At 48.1% G+C, this 13,725-nt stretch overlaps 1 non-coding gene across 1 annotated transcript; it reads right to left on the reverse strand.

The window, feature by feature from the left end:
- Positions 1 to 6,078: 6,078 nt before the first annotated feature.
- On the reverse strand, positions 6,079 to 6,265 carry LOC137755660 (small Cajal body-specific RNA 16). Its single transcript, XR_011072054.1, has one exon. It is a non-coding gene; the product is annotated as a small Cajal body-specific RNA 16 (non-coding RNA).
- Between the last annotated feature and the right edge of the window lie 7,460 nt (positions 6,266 to 13,725).

The raw sequence follows: 13,725 nt of genomic DNA on the forward strand, positions 1-13,725 counted from the left end.
GCAGGACAGACAGCCCCAGGTGGCACAAGATGGGTCAGGTGAGTAGGACAGAGAATTGGCACTAAAGAGCCACAGAGAGGAAACTGTCAGCTGGGACCAGAGCTGGTCTCGAAGGACAGATGAGCTCTGCTTAAGTGAGAACACGTGGGGTGTCTCAGGCTGGGCTGACCAGAATGGCCAGAGCGGGGCGTCTGTGTGTGGACAAAGGCGCTGACCCAGGAGGTCAGATTGATGAAGCCGGTGGCGTGGGCTCTGGAGGGCCTCGAATGCCGAGATAACTCTGGAAACCACATACGTAACAACATGTGTATCATGCGTGTTTGCCCGAGCCTGAAGAATGGTGCACAAGGACCCACACAGGCCACAGGTTGTCTTGGCCTGAACTGGGGTGGGGCAGGGGACCATCAGCTCCTTCCCATGCCTCTCCGCTGCTTAAGGAACACGTGATTCATGTGTTTGTGTTGTTTCATTTTGTTAATACAACGAAGTAGAAAGGGAAAAAGACGATGGATTGGATTTAGCCTACAGCTCACAGAGAGACCGTGTAGGCCTCTGAGCAGAACAGCCAGGTGGGGGGCGGGGAGTCGGGGGGGGCGGGGCGGTGGCTGGTTTGTTTCTGACCCCGCCTGTGGTCAGCAGCGCCACCAAGAGCCGTGATGGAGTAAAATTTATGTTTTTGAGGCAGGAAAAGAAAATGTAAGCATAACAAACTCCCTGCCCAGGTTGGACCCTCCCTAATGGGCAGTGTATATGTTAACCAGACCTCCTCAAAGGCAGGCATGTCTACTCAACCATAAAGATCAACTTTTCTTCCTTTCTTCAGACACCAGCGATGAATTCCTTAAGAACATTCCTTTCCTAACGCTCTCAGGGGTCATGGTGACCTGCTGCTTGCCTCCCATGTGCAGATCTGGACTAACTATGTACCGTTGGTGAACTCTGTAAAATGTCAGTGTGTCATTTCGTCTCAAAAACACATATAACTGTGCCCTCCACTTCTAAGAAGTGAAGCACCCCTCAGAGCTTTCTGAGAAACTTGTCTCCTGGGTTGTAATCCTCAGGTTGGCTTGAATTAAATCCTGTTTCTCTTTTCAACCGCCTATTGATGAATTTTTGTCGACAGTGGCCACCAGCGAGCACAGCGGGGGCCGTGGAGCAGCCCCTCCGGTTTCCGCCCGGGACTCTCTCCCCCTTCCTCCGAGGCTCTGGTCCTCAGGGAAAGTCCTCACGGTCTCCAGGAAACTCGGACACCGAAGGCTGACGCTCCTCGCTGGGATGACCCAGGATTCTGCTCCAATCGCATGAGCTGAAGCCTTGCCAAAGCCACTTGTATTTGTTCCCAAACCTGTGCGTGCCAGCTGACCTTGTTCAATAATTACATGATCTAATAAAGGATGATGTAGACTGGTGAAATACTGTAAAACAAACAAAACAGAAGTGTTGCTCCTATTTGAAATAAAAACAAAACAAATCTAAGCTGTGTCGACAGAAATGATTAATCAATTAACAATCTATAATAGGGATAGAAAAAATTTTTATTTGAGCCAAACAGGACTACAGCCTGGGAGACAGCCTCTTAGATAACTCTGAGCAACTGCTCAGAAGAAGCAGGGTTTTCAGCAACGTTTTGTATCTTGTCAAAACAAAACATTAAACAAGTCAGGGATACAGTCCTTCAAGCTTTCAAAAAAAAAAAAAAAAAAACAAAACCTATCAGCAGGTACACAGTGAGTCAGTATAGCCTTGGCACCTGGGAAGGGAGTCTTATCATTGAAGGAGTACCAGCATTGGCCTCCCAGGAAGGGAGGCACTTCATCTTTATTTTTTGTTTATTTACTTATTTTTGGCTGCGTCGGGTCTTAGTTGCAGCACGGGGGATCTTTCGTTGAGGAGCGCAGGCTCTCTGCTTGTGGCACGCGGGCTTTGCTGCTCCGCGGCATGAGGGATCTTAGTTCCCTGACCAGGAATCGAACCTGCGTCCCCTGCGCTGGAAGGCAGATTCTTTACCACTGGACCACCTGGGAAGTCCCCATCTTTATTTTTCACATGGACATTCTTTACTTCTGGCCAACGCACCTTTTTCTTTAATGATTAAAGCAGATGTACAATGTATGTTTGATAGGCCACAAGCAGGCTGTTGTAGTTAGCATAAAATTCATGTTAAATCATGTATAAGCCATAATGATTTCCCCATACCTCAATATTGAAAATTTCTTCCATTAGTTGAATACTGTGGAGTCTATAAAGCTAAAAATATTTGTTTAATTAGGTGTGAGCGGGACAACTCTACAAGATTGGGGGGGGGTCATAAAAATCTAGATGAATTTGCTCAGATTACTTTGCAAGCATATTCAAGACCTCCCTAAAAATTTTTAGACCATGCCCACCAAAAATAAAAGGCCTCAGCTTCCTATCAAAACATTAGTGAATGGATGTTATCTTCTTCCATTTTACATTAAAATAAAATGTATGTACCATGTCTTCTTTTTTTAATCCCCGCTTTACCTGACCTTTTGGATAAACCTAATTCCAATCAGCTTCCGCTGGTTTAGAAGGTTAAGAATCTCTACTCTATAGTCCCCAGCTGGCTGGGTGACGTGGGGCAGGGAGGGGCTGGAGGTCATATTTGAACCCTAGGGGAGGCCTGGATGATAAAAGGATGCAAAGTGCAAAGGCCAGAATCAGCAAATCCAGAGACAGAAAACAGATTAGAGGTGCCCAGGGGCTGGGGGGGAGAGGGCTGGGAATGACTGCTAAAGGGGAGGGGGCTTCCTCTCGGAGTGATGGAAATATTCTGGTACTAGGTAGGAGCTGAAGGTTTCACAACATTGTAAATATACTTTAAAAAAAACCAAACAAACTGAACCGCACACTTGAAAATGGTTAAAATAGTAAATTTTATGTTCTGTGGGTTTTACAAGAAAGTCCTGCCTGCTGTCCTCAGCACCCTCTGTACCTCTCGGCTTATCCCGAGCTGTGACTATATACAGCCTCGGTTTTATGGATTTGATCTGCTCTTCTGACTTGTCCTCTCAACACGCCCTTCTTTCCATGTTTGTTTGTAAAATGCACTGAAAATCCAGGGAAGAACGTAAATGACCATCATGATGTGCCAGCTAAGACGTCTTGAGTGCTTTACACAATTGGCTAACCCAAACTTCACAAGTGCCATCTGGCAGGAATCACCGTCATTATGACCATCATCCCCATTTTACTGAAACTGAGGCACAAACAGGGAAGTGGCCTGCCCGAGGTCACACTGCAGGCCAGCGGTGGAGCCTTTGGCTACGTCTGCCCGGCAGTACTGCTCCGTCCGGGTCATCTGAGCTGACGAGCTGCCGCTCCCAGCACTGCCCGTGGTGGCCATCCCGCCCCTGGCACCTGCAGCTCTTTTAGAGTATGGGTCCGTAAAGACCCGCCAGAGGCTGGCCTTGAAGTTGCAAAGCTACATCTCGGCCTTGGTGGGCACCAGCGGGCCAGACCCTCTTGGGAGATGAGCTGCAGGAACGAGGTGGGTGTGAAGTCGGGAGGGTCACCAAGTACGTCAGGCAGGTACCTGGCTCTGGCACGACTAGGTCCAAAGTCCAAGATAACTTTTCTACACCGCATAAAAAAATGGATGCACTGTCTGTAACGCCCTGACCACAACACGAAGATAGCATGGAACGCTCTGATGACGGAACTACGTGTAGAACCAGCACCATCACAGCTCAAAACACAGGCTGGTTTTTCCTTTCTGCACATCAACAGATGGCAAAACATTCAAAGACAGTGGGACTTGGGAGAATTCTCTGCTGTGAAGTACGGCCCCAGCCAGTGCCAGCAGAGCCCCCAACCTCTGTAACAAAGCCTCCTGACCCCGCGATACGTGCGCACACTAGGCGTCGGGGGGCGGGGTAGATTTCAGATCTTGGAGGGTATTTTATTGTGTTAACTTTTAAATTCTCTGAATGTTCAGACTTGAAGTCGAACAAGTCTGACTCGGCGAGGTGGGGGGGTTCTGCGCCCACCGAGAAGCCCGGGGTCGGGGTGCTCGGGGACTAACTTACCGGTCCAGGGCACTGGCAGCACTGAGGGTGTGTGACCGTGAGTCACTCTTCAGTCGGGAACCATGCTGCCCACTGTGCCCCTCGGAGGCCGAGGTGACACACTCAGCGCGTGGTCACCGGGCGTGGAACCCATAACGTGTATGAAAAGTCTCCTTGGGGTCTGCCTCCTTTTATTTATATTCTCATACAAAACAGGGCATTAAGCAGGTCAGCACTCAAAAACTATGTAGACAAGAGTTAAACCAAACAAACTTGGAAAGTGCTAAACAAAACAATTACATTTCAGGCACACAGAACCAGGCAGAAACGAACTCAGCAGATTTTCACCCAGCACACACACAAATCTTCCAGTGAACTCACCTGCAAAGACAGCACACTTCATCAGTTTTTATTTGACTTCAGCAAGTCTGAATATTCAGAGAATTTAAAACTGTTAACACAATAAAATACCCTCCAAGATCTAAAATCTACCTTCCACCAAGAATCCGACGCAGCCGGTGCCCCACAGCGACCAATCAGCCCCCTCCTTCCAAGTCTACGGGCTCCACCCCCGTGACTTCCTAACCCACCACTGCAGGCACACCTGGACATCTGCCCACCACCACGTGGGGCCCTCCTGGCCCATACCAGGCACAACAAGCCGAACTCTGACAAAGCCCCCCATAACTCAACACCAGCCCATCTATTCCTACCTATTCCTCCCTTTCTCTCGCTGTGCAGTTCCCCAGTTTCCCCCCAACTTTTGAGTTCCCCACACCCTCTCAAGCACTTTCACACTTCCTCCCTTTGGTCACATGTTTCATCGGCTGGAAACGGCCTTTACTTCCTCACAGGGCCGCATTCTGCCGGGTCCCACTGGAAACGCTCCTTCCTGGGGTCCAGGGCACTTCCTGCCTCTGCATCCCAAACCCTGGAACACCAGGGACCGCTTTTCTCCACAGCCCCTCCAAAGCAGAGACGTAACGCTTTGACCGCTGTAGGTACTTCGATGAGTTGAAGAATCACTTCTCCATCTGTGTGCTGACAACAAAACAGGCAAAGGTAGGAGAAGGAAGAATGCTGCTTCATGAAGGAGCAGGCTGAACAACACCAAGAAAATAAAAACTAAAAGCAGTTCCACAAGCAGTTACTGTGTGAGATCCCCAGGAAAGATCAACATGTGGATTCTCCCCAAAGTGGAACCTATCTCAGCCTTTCTTCAGGAAGTGAAAGGGCATCTGTGTGCCACGATCTGTCACTGCCCCCTCCAACAGGTTCTAGACCTGCGCGGTCCCACGCAGTCCCACACAGCGGCCACTAGGCACATGCGGCCATTTACATTTAAATTAAAATTCCACTCCAGGCTTGGGGCCGCTCTACAGGACGGCACAGATTATAGACCGTTTCCAGCATCGCAGAAAGTTCTGCTAGACTGTGCTGCTCTGTACACAGGGCTCTTTTGAAGTTATAATTTTCAGTACATCATCTTCTTGTTTAAATCCCGTACTAACCTCCCACTATTCTCTGGACAAAGCCCCAAATCCTAACATAAGCCACAGGCCCTGTGTCGTCTGGCCCTTCCTTACCTTTCCAGCTTCGTTTCACACCGTTTTCCACTTTGCTTTCCAGGCTACAACGGCCTTTTTCCAGTTCCTCCACTAGCCATACTCGCTAGGCCACTGGACCTTTGCACATGCTGCCCCCGGGCCTTCCCACCAAACTCCTACTCATTCTTGAGTCCTTCAGAGTCCAGCTCAAGGGTCTCATCCTCAGGAAAGCTTTCCAGTCTCCATCAGATTCTTTGAGACACATATTCTCATTAGACTATGCTTTCCTTCAGAGCACTCACCTCAGACTGAATTATACCCTCTTTAGGGTGATCACTTAATCTTATCTCCCCAACTGGGCTGTAGCTTCCTGAGAACAAGGGCCGTAACATCTCTGTATCCCTAACACTTAGCATGGTGGCTGGCCAAAGAATCAAAACCTATTTATTGAATAAAACAAATTACATCAACACTGTTTACAGGTTTTCTTGTTTCAGTGAAAGTCCTGTTTGCAGTATCATACATGATCATCAAACTGCTGCTAGAATGTTCACACCTGTTACTGCAAATTCAAAACCCAGGAAAAACCTCTCCTGGGAATTTACTTTAGGTCAGGGTCGGGCTGTCTGGTACAAGGTTGCACCCACAACTGGGCAGGTTCAACAACACAGGAGCCTCTCCCCAGACCATCGGCCTCAGGACACTGCGTCTCCATGCTTGACATACCTGGATCCCCCAAACTGAGGTCACTCCGAATACGCTCACCGACAAGAAGGAGCAAAGAAAGGTTGCATGCCTTCATCCAATCGCCGGGGTCTGGAGAGCTCTTACTGTCTGAGAGAAACCTGGGAAAAGAAAGTGATACCACGTGCTCTAGGACGGTGCGTCTCACTGGATGTTTACACACCTCCAGAAACTCATGCTGGCCCCCCAGCCGGGGAACCCAAGGCTCTTCTGCGGGGTGCAGCGCGTCCTACAGTAGCCCCTCACCCCGATTTTGGTGCCTACATTCTGTCTCCTCCGTCCAAGCCGCAGTTGCTATGCGGGGGGCGGTCCCTGAAGTCCGGGCCCCCAGAGCTTCGTTCCCGCCCCGGGGCGGGAACCGGCGCCGCGGGCAAGCATCACCCTGCGGGCCGAGGGTCGGCCACCCGTCGGGGGCGAGGGCGCACATCCCCTAGGACACCAGAGAGCACGTGTCGCCACTCTCCTCCTAATCCCGAGCCAAAGCCGTTCCGCACACGCACTTCCGGCCGTACGTGACGACTTACCATAGAGACGGCACCTAGAAGGTCGCCCTTAGCTTTGAAACTGGGTCCTCCATGGCCGCCTTAAAAGGGCCGCAGCCGCGAGATGTTGATTAAAGGGGGCGAGCGCCCTAGCGAGAGGGGAGGGTCCTAGAGCAAGGGAATCAGAAGGCCACCTAGGTGCCTGGTGCTGAGCGTGAATTATCCCTTTACTCCTAATGCAACCTTAGGCAGGGGGTAGGTACAATGATCACTCCTGTTTTCCAGGTGAGAAGAGCGCTGCTGCAGAGAAGATGAGTTACTTTCCCAAGCTTGGCCAGCCAGGAAGCCATCCGCCCTCTGCTTTCTATGTTAGGAATCACAACCCAGCAGTCTTGGAATCTGCCTTTAGGCAGGGCGGCGCTCTGGTTAGCCACAGGCCCCCTCCACTCCCTATTGCTTTCCACCCACTGTTCTCCACATTTACAGCACCCTAGGTCCCAGGAAGGTGGTTGAATTTGTGACTTGGGGCCTCCAGGCTAAAAATCCCAACTCATTGGCACTCAAATCCTTCAGAATCTAGCCTGGTATGCCGCCGCTCTCTCCCTCCCTCAATTACAAGGAACTTCTCACCATGCCCCCTGAACACCCAACCTTGCCAGCCTCATCTTCCCAGAAGTCTTGAAGGACAGGATTTGTTTTTGCACGTGTAGTTCCTCACAGAGCCGGGCACCTGGGCGCTGCTCACTCCAGGTGCTGAGTGACATGGGAGGAGGTGAAGCAATCTGTCAGACAGGCTCTGTTTTGCTACTTACCATGTGGCTTAACCTCATGGGCCTCTGTTTCTCTGTATGTGAGATTAAAAGGCTGGACCGGGTCCCAGCCTTCATTTATCAGTAAACCTCTTTTTTTTAGATGCAATATTTTTTCAGAAATCCAGTAGTTAAGACAGATAAGCTTTCTAAAACCCAACAACGAAAAGACAAGAAACCCTATTTTAAAATGGGCAAAGGACTCGAATAAACATATCTCCAAAGGAGACATACAAATGACTGATAACCACATGAAAAGATGCTCAACATCATTAGTCATGGTACCACAGTGAGATACCACTCCTATCCACTAGGATGGCTAGAATCCAAAAATCTGAAAATAAGAACCGTTGGGGAGGATGTAGAGAAATTGGAACCCTTGTACATTGCTGGTGGGAATGTAAAACGATGCTGCTGTGGAAAATAGTTTGGAAGTTCCTCAAAAAGTTAAACATAGAATTGTCATGTGACCCAAAATTCCACTCATAGGTATATACCCCAAAGAATTTAAAATAAAGAGTCAGACAGATACTTGTGCACCCATGTTCATAGCAGCTTTATTCACAAAAGCTACAAGGTGGAAACAACCTGAGTGTCCATCAACAGATGCAAGGATAAACAAAATGTGGTCTATACATACAGTGGAATATTATTCAGCCGTAAAAGGAACAAAGTTTTGACATATGCTACCACGTGGATGAATCTTGAAAGCAGTGAAAGAAACCAGACAGGAAAGGTCTCATATTGTATTATTCTATTCATATGAAATATCTAGCATAGGCGGTTCTTAGAGACAAAGTAGATTAGAGGTTACAGGGTTGGGGGGAGTGGAGAATGAGGAGTTACTGCTTAATGGTCATGGAGTTTCTATTTGGGGTGATGAAAAAACTTTGGAAGTAGATAGTGGTGATGGTTGCATAACATTGTGAATGTACTTAACGCCACAGACTGTACATTTTAAAATGGTTGGGGACTTCCCTGGTGGCACAGTGGTTAAGAATCTGCCTGCCAATGCAGGGGACACGGATTTGAGTCCTGGTCCGGGAAGATCCCACATGCCGCGGAGCAACTAAGCCCGTGCGCCACAACTACTGAGCCCACGCTCTAGAGCCCACGAGCCACAACTACTGAGCCTGTGTGCTGCAACTACTGAAGCCCACGAGCCTAGAGCCCGTGCTCTGCAACAAGAGAAGCCACCGCAGTGAGAAGCCTGCGCTCCGCAACGAAGAGTAGCCCCTGCTCGCCCCAACCAGAGAAAGCCCGCACGCAGCAACGAAGACCGAATGCAGCCAAAAATAAAATTAATTAATTAATTAATTTTAAAAAATGGTTGGGAATTCCCTGGCGGTCCAGTGGTTAGGATTCTGCACTTTCACTGCCGAGGGTGCGGGTTTGATCCCTGGTCGGGGAACTAAGATCCCGCAAGCCGCATGGCCAAAAACAAAAAATTAAAATGGTAAGTTTTATGTCAGGTATATTTTACCATAATAAAAATTTTTCCTAATTAAAAATGCTTAAAATAGCAACTTTTATGTTATTTATATTTTAGCACAATAAAAAAAGAGAAAGTGGATAGAAAGTCCTTCAAGATACACTTTTTTAAAATTAATAAATAAATTTATTTATTTATTTTTGGCTGTGTTGGGTCTTCATTGCTGTGCGCGGGCTTTCTCTAGTTGCGGTGAGCGGGGGCTACTCTTCGTTGTGGTGCGCGGGCTTCTCATTGTCCTGGCTTCTCTTGCTGTGGAGCACGGACTCTAGGCGCCCGGGCTTCAGTAGCTGTGGCACGTGGGCTCAAGAGCGCAGGCTCAGTAGTTGTGGCACACAGGCTTAGTTGCTCCGCGGCATGTGGGATCTTCCCGGACCAGAGCTGGAACCCGTGTCCCTTGCATTGGTAGGCAGATTCTTAACCACTGCGCCACCAGGGAAGTCCCAAGATATACTTTTAAGTGAAGAGAAAAGCAAGGTGGAGAAAAATATGTTTGCCGTGCTACCATTTACTTTAGAAATAATAAAAAAGAATATTTATGTGTGGGGGAAAGAATAGATAAAGTAGGAGTTGCTCTGGTGGAAACAGGACAGCCCCCCAAGGCCTTGAGCCAGCCTGGTCCCAGAGGTCTCCCGTAAGTTCTGTGGACCCCTCAGCCCACAGAGCAGAGGGTGCCAACCATGGGACACCCCCAGGGCTCTTCCCAGCTCTCAGGTCCTTGATCTCGGAGTGAAATGGCCTGAAAGGGAGTCCTTGATAGAGTCAGACACACACCCCAGCCTTGGGGGAAGCAGAGGCTTAAGGGAAAGGTTGGCATGGAACCCAATGCTAGAAACGCTATAGGGGAGGACAGTTCCCGGGAGCTACTAGTGACTTGCAACTGTCCAGACCATTCTACACTATTCCCAGTGAGAAAGTTCTTAGGGTCTCCAGTTGAACATTCTCTAGAGCACTGGACGTTAAACAAACATGTCTTTGCATCCTGTTTCCGTCTGCTGAAATGCTGCCCGGATGTGGGTTCTTAACATTGAACCTCCAGCCCTTGTCTGTGACTGCACCTCAAGACAACAGTTTTCATTTGTTCTCCTACATGATGAGCGTGCTGGTGCCTGAGGGGTTGATGGAGGGAAACTTCGAACCCACAGGAGGAGACTTGTGAGAACATGTGTGGCGGATGTCACACCTGCGTGTGCCTCCTGGAATGTTCCCCAGCTGTCTCCTGCCCAGTCCATTCCAGCCCCTTCCTGGGGTCGGGCCAGCTGGTCGAGGCACGGGGACGGCATGCTTGTTTTCCCCCAAGAATATGTGCGTGTGTGTGTGTGTGTGTGTGTGTGTGTGTGTCTGTTATAGGAGGCTATGTACTGTGGATGGGCCTTAGCATTTATGATGTTTGCTCCTCTGGATTATGTAAGAGTGTTAAAGCTGGCAGGAGTCCAGTCTTTCAAAAAGATGGTACACTTTAGTAGCAATGGATAATTAAACTGTGGTCTCTAAGAAGTAATTTTTTATGTTAAAAATGGCTGTGGGACACAAAAGCCCTATAGCAGAAAAGTTAATAAAAATTGAGCTAAAGAATAGTTCTATCAAGTCAAGATTTTGAGCTTCTCTTTCTGTCCACTAGAGGGTGGAATCCTACACCAGCCTGTTCTCTTTTGTAACTTGGCACAAAGTTTTTTGGATTTTGTGTTTTGGGGTTTTTTTGTTTTTGTTTTTGTAATTTAGCCAAGACCTTATTCACTGGAAAGTTATACGGAAGGTTGACCTGCAGGGTTGGGCTCTTTCTTAGGAAACTGCCAGGGAGTCCCAGCTACACACAGTTCCTGGGAAGTATTTATCATGTCATGGGTCAGCTGAACCAAGCTTGCTCATAGGACACTTGGCACTTGGGCATCAGAGCACGTTGTATTGCAGCTTTCTGTCCAGAGTCACTCCCTGTGATGACAGGTGGTTCTACTCAGCATGAAAGATTTTCTTTGTTGAGGAATCCAGTGCAACACATACCAGTATTTGAAGTTCCAGACAGGGTGTTAAGGGTTTAGAAGCATCTCTGGCCAGAACATTGTTCATGCTTGAAACTGAAAGGTACAAATCAAGACTGAAAAAAGTTTGTACAAAGTCAATGTGGTTGTCTGTTGGAAAAGTGCTATTGATCTGGAAAAAAAAAAGAGTTACCACTCTGGAAGTGTAATTTTAAGTAGAGTGCTACATGTTCTCTGGTTTATGAACCTGCTTGACAGCCTCTGGATGGACTGAACAAATGCTGAACACTCACTGCTGGTTGAGTGAGGCCAGGACAGAAAGCGAAACAGAGGTAACTCCTTACCCTCACGGAGCTGATAATCCAGTGCAGGGGAGACAGCAACATCACTAGAGTAGCGGACAGTGTGATTGCTATGGGTGGGGGTGGGTAGAAAACTGGGCTAGGAAGGAGTCGAGGGTGAGGTTTGCAATTTTAGTTACGGTAGTCAGGAAGGGCCTGGATATTTGACCTTTAGCAAAATCCTAAAAGAAGTGGGTAAGTCATGTGACACCCTGGAAGAGCATCCCAGGCAGAGGGAACAGCCAATGCAAAGTCAGCCAAAGCAGCCAATACAATAAACGGTGAGCAAGAAGGGTTTACGAGGAGGGATGCAGGGGCCTGGGGACCAGGTCTTGCAGAATCTTGCAGGAAATTGTGAGACTTTGGCTTTTACTCTGAGTTAGCGTCAGTAGCTCACACTTTCTCTTCTTATCTTTTAGGGACCTTTTCTCACCTCCACCCCCAATAAAGTAGTTAATATTAGAAGTATTGATATTTTCTGTTCTCGTGTTAACAAATTTGCCCATTGAGCAGATCCCAGATCTGTGCAGAGAGAGTGTTACCTTTGCCCTGGCGCCTGGAGGAACCGCTCACTCTTGGCTCTGTTGAACCATAACTTCGGTGTCCTGAGATGAGTGACATGGAAAAAATGTTTAGACGTGACAAGTAAAGTTCCTGGGACAAATGACCTTCTGCACATATGAAGGCCCTGTGCCCTTCACCTTGTAGACGAAGGCAGAGGCTGCCCGGATGTCTGCCTGTCTCAGCAGCAAGGATCCTGGTCCCTGGCCGCCCATGCATGCCTCCACCAGAGCTCGCCGTGCTTTGTGATTATTTTCCTGCCTGTTTCCACCTGATAGGAACAGTATAGTTGTCTTTTCAACAAAGAGTAGATGTGTGTCATTTAAATCATTCAATTACCATCAAGAAAACTACAAGAAGTACATCTCTCTATAATCTTTACGAGGTACAAGCCTTTTTTGGTTGTAAGTGGATACACATAATGAATGCATTTTTAAAAACTCGTCATTCTGATTTTTTTTTTCCAATCAGTTTTGCAGCTCCAGCAGAAAAGGAGGTCTTTATTGCAAATTTAATTAGAGTGGAGCTGAGTAAGTCATTGGAAGCTCACGTGTCTCTTCGGCCTGTCAGCTCTGCAGTTATGTGATGGTTGCACAATGCTGCCACCAGCAGCAGGACATTGAGATTACTGTATGGAGGTAAAATAGGACTCCTGGACTTCCCTGGTGGCACAGTGGTTAAGAATCCGCCTGCCAATGCAGGGGACACGGGTTCTAGCCCTGGTCCGGGAAGGTCTCACATACTGCGGAGTAACTAAGCCCATGCGCCACAACTACTGAGCCTGAGCTCTAGAGCCCGCGAGCCACAACTACTGAGCCCGTGCGACACAACTACTGAAGCCCGCGGGCCTAGAGCCCGTGCTCCACAACAGAGAGAAGCCACCGCAATGAGAAGCCCGCGCACCGCAATGAAGAGTAGCCCCCGCTCGCCACAACTGGAGAAAGCCCGTGTGCAGCAATGAAGACCCAATGCAGCCAAAAATAAATTAATTAGTTAATTAAAAAATAAAATAAATAAAATAAAATAGGACTTCTGTTTTCTTTCAACAACAAATTCCTAGTTAACAAAACCAAGACGTGGGTTTTTAATAACTGACTTCCACCAGCAGCTATGTAAGCCGTATTCCACCTGTGTGGGCTGTCCCCGCTGAGTCAAACTTCCAACATTTGTGCCCACTTGCAAACTTCTCTTGGTTGTCATCTTCCGTCACGATGAGTTACCGTAATGAGCTACGGGCAAAGCTCCTGTAAATCCCCTTCACTAATGTGCCATCTTTGTTCCAAATTACTTGAAAGTTAATTACCCCTTTGAAAGTTAATGGGGGAGATAAAAAGAAGATATTAAGAAGTCAAAATGAAATAAAGGCCTCACTTCCTCTGGTCATGTTAGATCTGTGTAAACATTGCTTGGTGTTTGTTTTCAGTTTTTTTCTTAAGGTGATCAATAGTGCACTAGTTTTAAAAGTTCATAGGATGAGGGAATTCCTTGGTGGTCCAGTGGTTAGGGCTTGGTGCTTTCACTGCCGTGGCCCGGGTTCAATTCCTGGTTGGGGAACTAAGATCCCTAAAGCCGTGCAGCACGGCCAAAAAAAAAAAAAAAATGTTCATAGGATGAAAAGGCTGACACTAAACAGCAGTTCCCCACTTCCCACAGCCCTCCGCGCTCAGCTTAGCTCCTTCCTAGTTCACTCATCTCCCTGTTTCTGAATAACCTGTATGTGCTGTTCTTTTTGACTCACCATCTTC

This window comes from Eschrichtius robustus, chromosome 20 (genome assembly GCF_028021215.1).
Source record: "Eschrichtius robustus isolate mEscRob2 chromosome 20, mEscRob2.pri, whole genome shotgun sequence".
Taxonomy (NCBI): domain Eukaryota; kingdom Metazoa; phylum Chordata; class Mammalia; order Artiodactyla; family Eschrichtiidae; genus Eschrichtius; species Eschrichtius robustus.